We start from the raw sequence: 13,884 nt of genomic DNA, 5'->3' as shown, positions 1-13,884 counted from the left end.
GGTGAGCGTGTGTATTCAGACGTTCGTATCCTTCTGTCGTATCACAAAACAAAGTTTGATTTGCTATGAGGGGTCATCTGGAATCCTTTCAACATAACGCCAATGACCCAAAAACACAACCACATTCCTGGTGTATACTAACCCAAGAAATGAATCAAAACTTTACAGCACTCGTGCATCACACCACTCACACCACTCAAACATCCCGTAAAAACATCACACATAGCAAAATTGAATCTGCCAAGTTTCATGGGGTATCACAGGTAAATGTGAATGCACTAACACTGATACTCAAACATACATACTGCTATTAATTCCCATATCTTAGCTTAAGGGATGGGACTGGGAGACCACAGGTGCCAGGCACCATCACCTTCTCTGTGAAGTGGCACCGAATGGAGATACATGGGGATCCCCATCCACCACAAGTGCATCCGAATCTTGCTCGATCCATCCCACGGTTTGGAAGAACCCAGTGCTGGTTAGGTAATGTGATCCTTGTAGAACGCATGGAGGGTTCAATATTCCCTTTCAGCCAGAAACCCTGTGGAGCTCAGTACATTGAATATTATGGGCTTTAAAGAAAAGGAATGTCCTGTTAATTGTGTAAAGCGGAGTCCTTTAAAATTTTTACAGAAAAGCATTGCTTTGGTCGAAGTGGGTCACGACTCGTTCCAAAAGGTGTCCTTAAAGGTCGGGACCTGAATATAGAAAACATGACTTGAACAACTCTGAAATCAAAGGTGTCATATATTAACCTGCCCACAAGCCCTATCACACTAGGCTTGTGTGGCTTGCGTACAGGGTTGGACTGGGGCATAACATTGTCTCAGGCACCAATGAAAAAGTGGCCCACATTTGCAAATGGAAATTAATTCCTTTTGTGACACTGTTTGAATAGTACCCAAGGGGGAGTTTTTGGATACAATGTAATGCAAATATTTATCCAACAACACTGGTCAAAACAACTATGTTCATGGGGAAGTAACTCATGTAACTAGCCACATTGGCCAAAAAAGTGGCCGACTTTGACCCGAATAAATTGGCCCACACCAGCATTTTGCATTTTTGGTTCGGGCATTGCCACACGGCCCTATAGGCCAGGCCGAGCCTGCTTGTGTGTATTAGAAACAGGCACCCTGTACACATTTGGGAAGGATACTATAAACAGAACAATGCTGCACGCTGATGAACATGTCCGCTGATCCTCTGCATTCAAGATGGCGCAGTGGCTTAAGAAAACCCTGAAGGTCAGACTAGGCTTGGCCTAGCTCACAGTGTATAGTCACTTCCTGCGAGCCAATTACAGCACACCAATCACAGCTCACAAGCAGCAACTACCTGATAATTAGCTGACAATACTTGAGAGACCTCTGGTTTGGTGTCCATGGGTGGACGGAAGGGGCATGGTAGAAAGGTGGAGGATGGGAGTCAGGTGCCAGAAAAGAGTGAAGTTGCAGATCACCAAAAGGAAAGTGACGAGGACTGGAGAAAGGGAAAGGGGGGAGAAGAATGGTAATACTGTGTTGCAGAACATCGTGAAGGAAGAGCGAGAGCAGGAGAGAGACAATGAGAGAGAAAGCGTGCGCAAGAAAGAGAGAGAGAGAGAGAGAAAGATAGAGGAGGTAGTGAAAGTAAAAGGGACAACAAAGACAATAATAAGGAGGCCGAAGAAACCAAAGAGAAACTGAAGGAAAGAGAATACTGATCAAGACATAAGTCACTAGCGAGGCAAGCAGCTTGGTAAAAACATAATAGTCTCTAAAGAAGATACAGAAAATCGTGACTAACGAAGATATTGCAAGTTATGAAAAAATATAGAAATTCGTAATGCTTGCTCTACATGGCAAGCAAATCTCAGGCTTACAATGTTTGGGCTACAACCAATAGGTCTAACTAGCCGCAGGTCTTTCTGGCAGTGTTATTCACAGGTGTTTTAGCGAGCGTGATGCTGTGAATGTGAAAAGATACAATAATGGTTGATTAAAAGGAAAGCTGTGCAGAGGAAGAGATGTGCAGTGCCACCTGCGGGGAACTTGGCTTGTCATCAAAAACGCCAACCTAGTGATGTGCAGGTGGTGTGTGAACCTCACTTCGAACAAAGTCAGCTCTACTTCACAGCGATGGAAAATGTTGCAGTCTGTGACATATTTCAGAGGCGAGGGCATGCAAATTACAATCCATAGCTTTAGCATTTGCCATTCTCTTCATTATAACTTTAGTTTATTCAATATTTAATTCCTTTGAAAAGGTACCTCTGTAATTGCCAAGGACGGCAATCAAAATGGGTTCCAATGATTTCCTCATCTGACCCCTCCAGGCCACCATCAAACACAATCCGTGTAATTTTACTCACTGTCAGCTGTGAGTTCTGGGGCAATAGAATTAATTAAAGCTTATAAAAAATCTATTTTTACTAAAACATGATTAGGGTCCTCTTGAGTGGGTTACAGTCTGAGAACAAGCTTGTTTTGTCTGTTGTTCATTCTCTTTAGAGGATTCTGCAAAAATGGCTTCTGCCCGGCAGGAGTATAAGGAAGAGTAGAGGCTAAAGGGCCTACTCAGCCCTCACACTTCTACAAACCAAGAGGCAGCACAATCATAAACGTAAAGCAGGCATAGTTATGCAATATACCGTCTTCACTTTTTGGGGTTATGTGGGCCGAGGAAATGCAATACTCTCAAGAGGGGTGTGAATATGAAACAGCAGCAACCCAAACAGCAAAGTACAAAAGTCAAAATAAATGAATGTCCAATCAAGGTTATATAAATATATATAAACTTAAATTGAACACACCATGTGGGGAAAGAGCACAGAATAAGTAAAGATAGCAAGATGCAGCACTTTGGGTAATGAATCACACGTGAAAGGCAAGTAAAAAATGCAATGTTCTTTAAAGGGATATGCTCTTGGGTGCAAAAAGGAATCAAAGAGACCTAACCAATATAGAGGGTAAAAAACGACCAAAGGCGCAGTTAGCAGTCAATAACACCTTGTTGCGGTTCTTGCCGGTTCAACAGTGTTGAACCAGATTTCGAGCTGTTGTGCAAGCGGTTTGAGACAAGTTTGAGTGCAGCGAGTCATGTTGATCCAAGCGGTGAGCTGGCATCAAGCTGGGTTTAATACAGTGCCTCTGAGCGATTGAAAGCAGCCTTTGAGCGATGCAGGTTAGAGCGCTCACCAGGATCGGTTTGGGTTCCAGCCAGTCCATGACAAGTGGCAACCGCTGGGCACAGTCGACCAGTGACTCTCCAGTGGCCAGCAACGGTTTGATCTGGTGATCCATATACTCCAGTGTGTTCGAGGATGAGCTGCGTCAAATCATTGTGTGACTGCTGGTTCAAATCGGCAAGTGATAATCCAGTGGTTTAGGTTGGGTTCCGTCGATGAACAGCTAATTCGAGCAAGCAAGTGACAGGCTGTGTGAGGCATGATGTGACATTGAGCTGGTTTGAGGTGCAAGCACGCTGGTTTGAAGAGTTTGGTTGAGTGCTATAGGCAGCACTGGCGGGTACTGTGGTTTGAAATGCATTGAACCTGGTTCAAAAGCAGTTTCACCAGTTTGAGGCAATGAAAACAGGGTTCTTGGCTGTCTTAACTCTCTGAATACAATGAATCTCAATCCAGGGATTAAAGGAGAAGATAAATCCTTGTTCTCTAGCTCTCAGACACTGGGAGGCTGGCACAGAACAGCAGGGTTTCTTCAACATGGTGAGGTCCTGACTTCCATTGTGGCTGGCAGAGAGGTCGGTATCGTCCCAGCTATAGTTCATCGCAAAAGTTCTCTGGGAATAGTTAGGGTACATAGTTTGCTTCTGTCTTGGACACTCAGTCTTAATCTCACTGGCGGATGACTTTGAAACAATCTACTCTCCCAACAGAGGTCCAATCAATTTAGTGTTTGTCGTTTGTCTTAAAGTGAATCCAAGAAACAGTGGGAGACCCCTTATCTTAAAGGTTAAAGTCCACAAGTGATTGGCCTAAAGCAAGCCTGCTTCAGGGGTCCAATCTCTGTCCTTGGAATGTGTGGACTTTGACTTCTGGCGTCACGCCCAGAATGTTTTGTGCCACAGGAAATGAAGGGGACATGAGGGAAAGATAGAGGCAGAGAGAAAAAAGATGTTGGAACCTCCCCCCAGCTGTAAAGAGTTCCTTCTGTTTACACTATCCCATCCCTGTTCCCTTCTCAATAGAATAAAATGTCTTTTGGTATGCAGCACCGTGGTGTGAGGTTACACCATTTGTGAATGGGTGTGCCCTAGATACCTCTACCCAGGACAGCTTTATGCAGAGAGGCTGTCTCTCAGAGGAGGCCATTACCTGCCCTCACAAAGGAACACAGAGAGGCAATCCCCATGCTTATAGTCTTGCTAGCAGCATCAAGGACAGCCACTATTGCAAAAATGCACACAACCCTTGCACAGTTGAAAGTGGTGCACAGGGCTGGAATATGGGTGATGTCAAAATTATGTGGCTTGGGTAACTATGAGATATGTTGGCCACTTAAACTCAGCTCTAGCTCATACTTACTGTTTAGCATTCCACCAGGACAGCACACTGTATTTTTTGACAATGATGCATGTCTTAACTGCAGCCCCTGTAATGCTGAGACTTGTCTGTCTCTGCAGCTGCCAGATGGGCACCTGTGACCTCTGAATCTGCTCTGTGGCACTGGAGAGCAGGCACTGCAGATGAGACTACTCATCCAGCAGGGCACAGGTATATACTATGCTTTTATGAAGGGGGCTCTGATTAGTAGATTATCCTTTCAGCGATCGAATTACCCACATCACTTCATTAATTAGTCAAATTAAAAAAGCTAGAGCTTCTACGCCCATGCTAAAAGGCAATTCCGCACTGTTGTTTTCCCAATACTCAAGCTCTTCAAATTGTTTTACTTTGGTAGTTATCCTTAAGGTACAGCTATATTTAGTTTCATTTCTGGATTTAGGCGTGAGATCCAAAACTGCGTGAAGGAAAGGAGCGAAGAGGAAATAAAGTAAGGATTGCGTTTTTCCATTGGCAGTGCATGATGCACCAACAGAGTGTTGTGGCATGCATGAGCAAATACAATAGGTAATACTTAGAACATCAAACATAGAACCACAACTAGTTCAGAGCCTACCTTTGATGTATTTTCTTAAACCATCTGGTTTATTCATACTGCCTTCCACAACTATGGTGGAGAACAATGGAAGTGTGATCCATACCACACAAGGACAGCAGCAAGAGCTAGACTCAAGTAACGCAACCTTCTGAAAGTAGGCTCGCGGGTGCTCAACATACAACCGCCATTTCTCTGGTACCATAAAAAGCAATAGCGTAGCCGCTGCATGTATGGCTTATGTCAATAGGATACTTGTATTCCCTCCTGCACGATCAAACACTGCAAAGGGACACTGCTTTGTATCAGCTCCTTGCATTTGGCTAGCATGAATACACCAATTATCGGAGCCCTCACTAATCTGCAACCTTCTTTCCTATCCCGAACTAACCAAGTCACCTCTCCAGCCCTTACTACCTTATACTACGCTCACAGATCACCGCTTCACGCAGTGACCCACCTCTGAATACCACATAACCTTTTAGATGCAAGGACACTGCTTGCACCCATAGCTCTATCACACATCCCCCATGCAGTGACTAACTTGTCTCTCAGCACTTTCTTTCCATTTGGTCTTTGGCTCTCCCCTACAGATAAAAGGCATATCCAGTGCCACCCCTGCAGACCATGTAATCATGCGGGCACTCTGGACTCAGGTTCTTCAAGCCTAAGTCGATTAAGTGAGTACCATTAAGTTGGGTAACAATAAACATCTGTTATTAGCGACAAGATGCCCCTTCGCCATCTCCTCTCACACTTGCTCACACTGGATTCACTACACAGGCACACACCAAACCCCACCCACAACATTTAAACACAGACTGCCATGTGTATGCTCATTCACCCACCAGTCACTCACTCACACCTTTTCTTACATGCACTTGATTTATTTGACTGTGGAAGTGATTGCGCTAAAGGAATAGCATTCTTGTTTTATATCCAAAAGTTGTTCCTGGGCAGAAATGTTAACCTCATGCCTTCCGCACAAGCCTCTGCATCCACAGTCACCGAACACGACTGCTTTGCTTGATGAGTGACAGTTATAATGAAAAGGCCTGGACCAAGCTGTTAACTCATTGTCGAGTAGAAATACGTTTGTTTGTTTACTGACCCCATGAAAGAGGGCATATCAACTTTTAAGGAAGTAGGATGTTGGTATGAACATAACATTACAGGCGTATTTGTAAAGCACACATTCACCCCTGAAGGGGCAACTTGGCGCTAATAACAGATGTTTATTGTTACCCAACTTAATGGTACTCACTTTATCCACCTCAGATTGGTGGATTTCACTTTATATAACTGTATCGCAAACCTCTAGAGGAAGCAGCCGAAGTTTGGCACCCGAGAAAAACCCTTCCTAGCTTGTCAAATGGGCTGAGTATCGACGATGCGGTGAGGCTGACCAACAAGGATAGCGCCGGGTAGATGGCAGGGACACTGTAGTCGGCCGGATACTTTCTGCAGAGGCTCCACCTTGGAACACAGCGAACACCCATCCGTCTGGTGGCATCGTGGTCCTGGGAATTCCTGACGCTGCGAAGACAGTGCTTTCAGTGCCGTTTATAACAGGGTAAGACTTCCTGGGTTGGAGAGACTTGGCAGCGGCGTCCACGTGCCCTAGCATGGCTCACCAAGTGCAGTCCGGGCGAGTCCAGTCCGGACGTTAGACATAATCGCCATCGGAACGATCCGTTTTCTAATCCGGAGCAGTTGCTGAGTTCAAGCTCCCTGGGGGTTGTTGTGAAGATGTGACCACAGTGCAGCTGAATTAGGTAACTCATCTACATCATAACGGTTGGAACACCGCAAAGTCAGGACTAAAGTCCACTTTTTCAGAGGGTGGACTCATTCTTATTGTTGAAAGACATGAAGATCTTGTTTACTAACCTTCCAGTCCTTACTGCATATCTCCAGCTACTCGCTTTCTTTCATGACGGAATTGAGTTATTGTATAGTAGTTGAAGCCTTCATATACATTGTTGACCAAACAAGTAGTCCATAGGAGGGTATAACATGAAAGCCAGCAAGGCCAAAGAGAAATCGACAGGCTCAATTAAAGACATGCTTCAACAATCTAAATTGACAGTGAGCGTTCCCCCGGGCTAAGACCGCGCTCTGAGTCCAGAGTTGGATACACAGCAAGCCACGAGGGGGGATATTAGACGCTTCATCCAATCCATTCAATAGGAGCTGGCACATACCCTACAAGAACTTAAAGGTTAATTCCAAGAATTATCCCAGACTGTTCAGCAATCTGAACACAGACTGGGGGATTTGGAGACTGCTTTGTGATCAGGCCAATAGTTATGACCAGTTGGAGCAGAGGATGTCTGCACTAAAAATGCATCGTGCTGCCCCTGACAATAAACAGAAAGATGCAGAAGGTGGGGAATCGGCCAAAAAGACTGAAAATAGAGCGAATGGGTGATTTGGGCGAATTTCCGCAGTTCGAAAAATACTGAACGGCCAAAATGTTCGACCAAATCCCCCATTCAATGGCGGGGGCTGCGGGGATGTCCCTCATATCCTTGCTCACTATATTGTGAATGTGAGTTGCAGGGGTGTCCCCTGCAGCCGGTCACCCAAAAATGTTTTAAAAAAGGAAAGGACCCTGCGGCGCTGGTTCCTGATAACAGAAGTTAAAGGGAACATGCGTGGCAGGGACACAGCGAGTTGGCGGCCGCCGCAAGATGAGTAGGTGTGTGGGGGTTTGGGCGGGGTGGGGGCCAAGTTGGAAATGTTCAGGGGAGAAAAGACCGAAGGTTATTTCTGAAAAATAATCTTCAGTCTTTTCTCCCTCGAACATTTCCATATCAGGATTTCAACCCCGATCCTGAAGGTGGTACTCACCATGTTTCATGGTCCCACGCAGTGATCAATTCAATTTATAAAAAGGGGCCAAGGGCTCTACCAGCGTTGTATAGACCAATTTCTCTTTTAGACTGTGTTTAAGATTTTGGGGAGGGCACTCTTGGGGAGATTGGAGGCCTGGTTAGAGAGCAGTAATATTCTCTCCTCTATTCAGCTAGGTTATAGACCAGGGCTTGGAACGGCAGAGCAGGTCCTGCACCTTTATTTGGTAGCGGCACATTCTTTATTCATTGAGGGGGAGCCTATATGTTTGGCCTTTATGGATCTGAGCACCGCTTTCGACAAGGTCAATCATGGCAATTTGTGGAGTGTGCTCAAATCCGTGAATTGCCCTTTTAATTTGGTGTGCCTCTTGGAGAGATTACATCTCTCGACAGTGGCTTGTATGAGGAGTGGGGTCTCTGGACACTGCACTCTATTTTTCCACGTAGAGGGTGGGGTGCGTCAAGGCTGTGTATTGGCCCCTTTGCTTTTTTGTTTGTCTACAAATGGCCTAGGTGACCATCTAAATAAATCCACTGCAGACACTCCTAGGTTGGGCAATAGATGTTTGCCCCTATTGGCTTATGGAGATGATCCATTTTTGCTAGCCCATACCCCCACAACCCTACAGTGTCTTGCAGATGATTATTCTGAATGTATGGACACACATGGGCTAAAAAGAAATGCCCAGAGGTCAGCTGTTATCGTCTGCTCTAGGGGGAAGCGTCCACCAAGGTTTCCTGCTATATTTAGCAAGGGGGAGCTAATCCCTAGAGTGGACAATTTTGATTACCTGGGGGTTAAATTTGCCTCAAATTTGGAGGCTGAAGCTCATGTTGAAAAGCAGCAGAAAAGTATAAAAGTATGGGTAGGACCCGTGAGTGTGCGCTATTGCCACTAAATCGTTAGTGTGCTGCCGGCTGCGTGGCCAAGGTCAGGAGGGTGCACCCAGAAGCACCCAAGAGAATTACAAAATAGAAAGTGTAGGACTGGCCTAACGCGCCCTGCCAGGTACGTATCGAGATCAGAGAATATTTTCAAATATAACTAATATCCAAAGTGGTGGAATAGCAAATGTCTTTAATGAATCAGGATGTCACCCAACACGTGTTTCGACAAGCATCTTTTTCATGGCATTAATCCGGTTAAGAGATCGACTGGGATCTATTATATTCGCCTTGAATAAGGCTCTTGATATATAACTGTTCCAGTTCCATACAAGAATCGAGCCTCCAGGGATTTAACCCTTGAAAGAAGTTTCAGTTATTAGGCTTTATTTGTGAATCTTTGAACGGACATTTCATGCATGCAATGAGACTTCGTTAAAACATTATCAGCTTTTTGGTTTCACAACAAGGGGCTCGATTCCTGTCCTTTGCTAATTGTATCAATATGGGAAAACAATTCTGCAAAGAAACTGGGATCCGTTTGTAAGAACACGCCAAGTAATGCCTGAGTTCAGAATGCACTGTAATTATATATAAATACTTGATAAAACCATGATAAGCAGCACTTGTTCACAGAAATATGGCACTACAGATACTGGTTGAAGTAAGATAAATCAATAAAAGTATGCCTAAAAGCCTTCCAATATCAACAGCAAATTAAGTATTTCAGAAGCGTTCTGTAAAATTATAGTCAATCAATCAAAGTACTTCATTTCGGCTGAGTGCCACAAAATGTGAATGTAAACAGCAGACATAAAAAACTATGGAATCAAAACACAATAAAACAATTACAATAAATATAAACACTCCGAATGGTACCTAAGCATAATTTAAAAACGTTACTTGATAGCATAGTGCGTGAAACATGTTGCAAAGTGTAAAGTGCATGTGCGTTGTCAGGTGTGACGCTAATTAGAAAGTATAACATCGTCGACTAAAACATGAGACATGGATGAATCCTAAAAGGTTATATACCATTTGCAAATGAAAAACTCTATTATTCCCACACTTGACCCTTTTGCTATTTAGACTTTAAAAGTGCGCCTCTCCTCAGCCATGACCTATAGATCTATTTAGCGGCTGCAAACACATTTGCTGCATCAACCTGCACTGACTTTGCTTATGGTGGCGATTCTTAGATAGAGGAGCCCGGGCCTCAAATATGTCCTTCTATCGTGCAGGTAAAGTGGGCATTCTAGAAGGAAATGCTCTATGGTCTCAGTCCTATCACAGCAGTGTGGGCATCTGTTAGACTCACTAGTGTCCCATTGTCTTTATCGGGGTGAACTGGAGAATACTGAATCTCATCTTAACACATAGAGTGTAGTTGTAATTGGTTATTTATAACGTGCTTAATACCCAGAGGTTTCTAAACGCAGACCCAGGGATTGAACGTGTGTTGCTCTGAGTCGCCTTGCTTCTAAGGAGAGCGCGTTGCCCCTGAGCTATCGCTAGCTGCATTATTTAGAAGTAAGGTTTTAAGCCCCTAACAAGCTTAATTTCCCAATAAGTGGTTAGTGCAAGAGAGGTGGTATTAAAACTCAAGGCATCTTGCTCACATTTTTGCTAATATCCGGCTTTAATAGTTTATATATATCATGCTACCCGCTATTAATTCCTGGTGTTCCCAGAGTTTGCATTCCAATATCCTGCAACACTCTTTTGGCATCTGTGAACCATGGCAAGGATCGACCGCCTAACTGCTCTAAAACCTCCTTGGCAGCCTCTGGAGATCAGGACTGCTCCATAAGCTGGCCCAATACAAAACTGGTCTAGGTGCCACCATATGCTCTACCCCGGGCAAGCCTGTTTCTTCATGTAAGAGGTGCGTAGATGTACCAATTGGAAGACCTAGATTTTCCTTCAAGAAGACATTCTCAATCACACCTAATGTGAGACATTTGGTATGTCCCCATATTTCCGCTCCTTGGAGAGCAGCCTGGGGTTTGTATTCCTGTATTAGTGGCCCGCACCAACTTACTCAAATTACATTTCAAAAGTCATCTATTGCACACCCCACAATTGCACTGTGATGCTCAAATACGGAATCAATGAAACAATAATATAGAATGTGGAGCTGGTGACTAAATGTTAACATGTCATTACAGGAATATAGGAGAGAACAGTGTACTCTATGTCAGATACTCACAAACTTATATATATACACCTCCTGCGGCTGCTGACTCAGAGTCTTGGGGGCCAAGATCATGTTTGTTCTTAGACCAAAATGTGCTTACCTTATTAACAGTATCTGTCACATCCAGATCCACGATCAGTGCTTTCAACCCATGGCATGACAGAAGCTGTGTAGTAATGATGCTAGAGGTCTGTAACTCCAACACGGAATTTACTTTCTCCCGGTGTCCCTCTTTCCCCTTCCAATGGTACTTTCTACCGAGGTGCAACTGTTTCATCAGTGAGCAGGGAGAGGTGGGAGGGCTGTGCAGGAAGGTGATGAAGAGAGTATTGATGGAGAGGTGTCTAATGAAGGCTTTTTTGGTCTCTTGAAGTAAGGCTTTTGAGGTCTGGTTTCTCTTCAGTCTTTATGCATTCACTAAATGATGTGGGGGTAAATGGGAGTTCTCATTCCTGGATTAGAGGACCACAAGGTTAGTTCTAAGGTGAGTAGTTCAGAGCTCTATGATACTATTCATTCACACATTTGCAACATGACATCTGCAACCTGAATTCTGTAACCTGGATCGTGCCCCAGAAAGTGGAATTCAATTTCTGTCCATTAACCCCAGAATGCAGAGTTGTCGAATTCCCGGGTGCCCAACAACCTACAACACGTGTCTGTGATAACCCAGAGTAGTGGTCCTTGCAGCGCTAACGACAATTGAAGCCAAAGGCTGTGAATTTGCAACTGATCTATTTTGAGGCACTGAGCAGTAAACACAGGAGGGTGCTGAGACAAAGAATTATGATGAGAGTCAGCTTCAATCCACATCGGCTTGAATCGCTTCGCCAGGCAATACATCAACATGACTGCAGACTCCCATTTAAACCTAACATTTCAGTATGCAAACCTCTCAGAAACGTTCTTACCATTCAAACATAATCAAAGCTTGTTTAAGAGATGTTGAAGAGATTCTGCTGCAAATGTGTGGTCTACTCCTATTCTGGAAATTGACTTATTTGCTTCTGAACTCGCTCAGTTTAGCTATGATGACGTGGAGTCAGTGTTTACAGACGCCAAAGTTGTGAGAAGTAAGTTTTCAGTGGTCAGAGATGATATGGAAGACAGCAACTAATGAGCACCTTAAGTCAGAAGCCTGTAAAAATTAGCATGGCCTGTCACTAAGATCGCAGAGTGTAAGAAGCTGTGGATGGAAGAGTGAAAGGGCAGGGTCACCGAAGTAGTTTTGATGCCTCGATGTGGAGATTCCCCCCAAAATGCCCAATTTTCAATGTTTCTGTGCCATTGCTGAACAAGACATTGCAATTACAAAGTTCCCTAGACCACACCTTCAGACCTACAGCCAGCAATGTCTGGAAATGTTCACCCAAAACTCTCTGAAACGTTGCGTACCTGAATGTCCCTCTTAACAATGTTCCAGTGCATCTCCGACCTTTCCAAGTGTCCAGTAGGACTTCATTCCACCTATTATGAACTGTGAAAAAACAAAGCAGGTGATGATTGAAGGTTTGGAATTAACTCTAAGCTCTGACATTGCTCTGGGCAACCTCTTCAAGATCGTTGTTTGCATGCCAAGCCATTACAAAGGGGATAGACCATATGCAAATCAGGCTTGGCCCCTCCCCAAAAGGGGCAGTTCAACCCGAACTGCTTGATCACATTTCTTCTGCACAAGACCACAAGCAACCTGAACATGTTTTGGCCTGGCTGGGCCTCATCGGTGAGGAGTAGCTTGGGTTTCTAGGCTCAGCAGGCACAGGACCCATGTCTGGGCATACCGTCCCACTCGGGGTGACTTACGCAAAACAAAAGAGGTGATGGCTGGAAGGTTATTAACTAAACATTTTTAACAGTACTTTTAACTTTGCTCGAGAAGCTCTCAACCAACTAATTCCATTGCACATGTGTCCGTCCTGAGACAGTGCTGTCATGTCAATATCCAAACAAAAAAAATGTTTTTATGCAAGTGTGCATGCGCCACAAAAGTAAACAGCAATGTAAATTACTAACATTTCGTTTAAACTTTGGCAAGTCCCTGAGATATACCAACACCACATGATCAATGGTGCCGAAAGCCACTGTCATTTCCAACCCAGGAAGAACAGGACTGGGATACAACCCACTTCCATGGTCATCCATAAACAATCTGGCATCCATGGCAAGGCAAACTGTGTTCCATTATCTGCTCTGAAGTCATAGTTTGAGACATCAAAGAAGGCAGCCTCCTCAAAGTATTTTTAAGCTCGGTAAAGATGACTCTCTCCAATATTTTGCCAAAGGCATAGGCTGACGATAGGAAGATAGATAGTGAGAAGGTCCACAGCATGGCCTATCAGTTTCAGGAATAATGAAACCATGGCATAGGAGCACGTGTCAACCCATTAGAATTGAGTTGCTGAAAGACCCTGGAGACTCAAGCTTTCAAAGGTTTACCTAGGGGATAATGATGGACTGGGGCCCAAGTCACAGATGGTCTGATTCAAATCAGTGATTAGTGGTAGCATATCGATGGACAGAAGATGGTGCTTATCCCAGATAGGATTTGATTTGGGCTGAACCCGTGGCAGATATTTGAGTTGGCCTAATGCCAACACAATGGCACTTGGCATTAACCTTACATTTGCAACATTGCTCTTCTGTTGAAACAATCATAAGGCTCACTGAGCCTGGGTGAACCATCTTATGTACAGTCATAAAGAGTTCTGCAGGACAATTCTTATAGAGAAATCTGTTATCATGTTGTGATATACATTTTCTTACTTTGGAGATTTGGGGCCCGATTCCAGCAATTATTTGTGCGGAACATCTGGAACTTGTGCGTCAAACTGCGTTCGAA

This window comes from Ambystoma mexicanum, chromosome 5p (genome assembly GCF_040938575.1).
Source record: "Ambystoma mexicanum isolate Mex_15411 chromosome 5p, UKY_AmexF1_1, whole genome shotgun sequence".
Classification (NCBI taxonomy): domain Eukaryota; kingdom Metazoa; phylum Chordata; class Amphibia; order Caudata; family Ambystomatidae; genus Ambystoma; species Ambystoma mexicanum.
The sequence above is the reverse complement of the archived record's forward strand: the minus strand, read 5'-3'. Positions refer to the sequence as shown.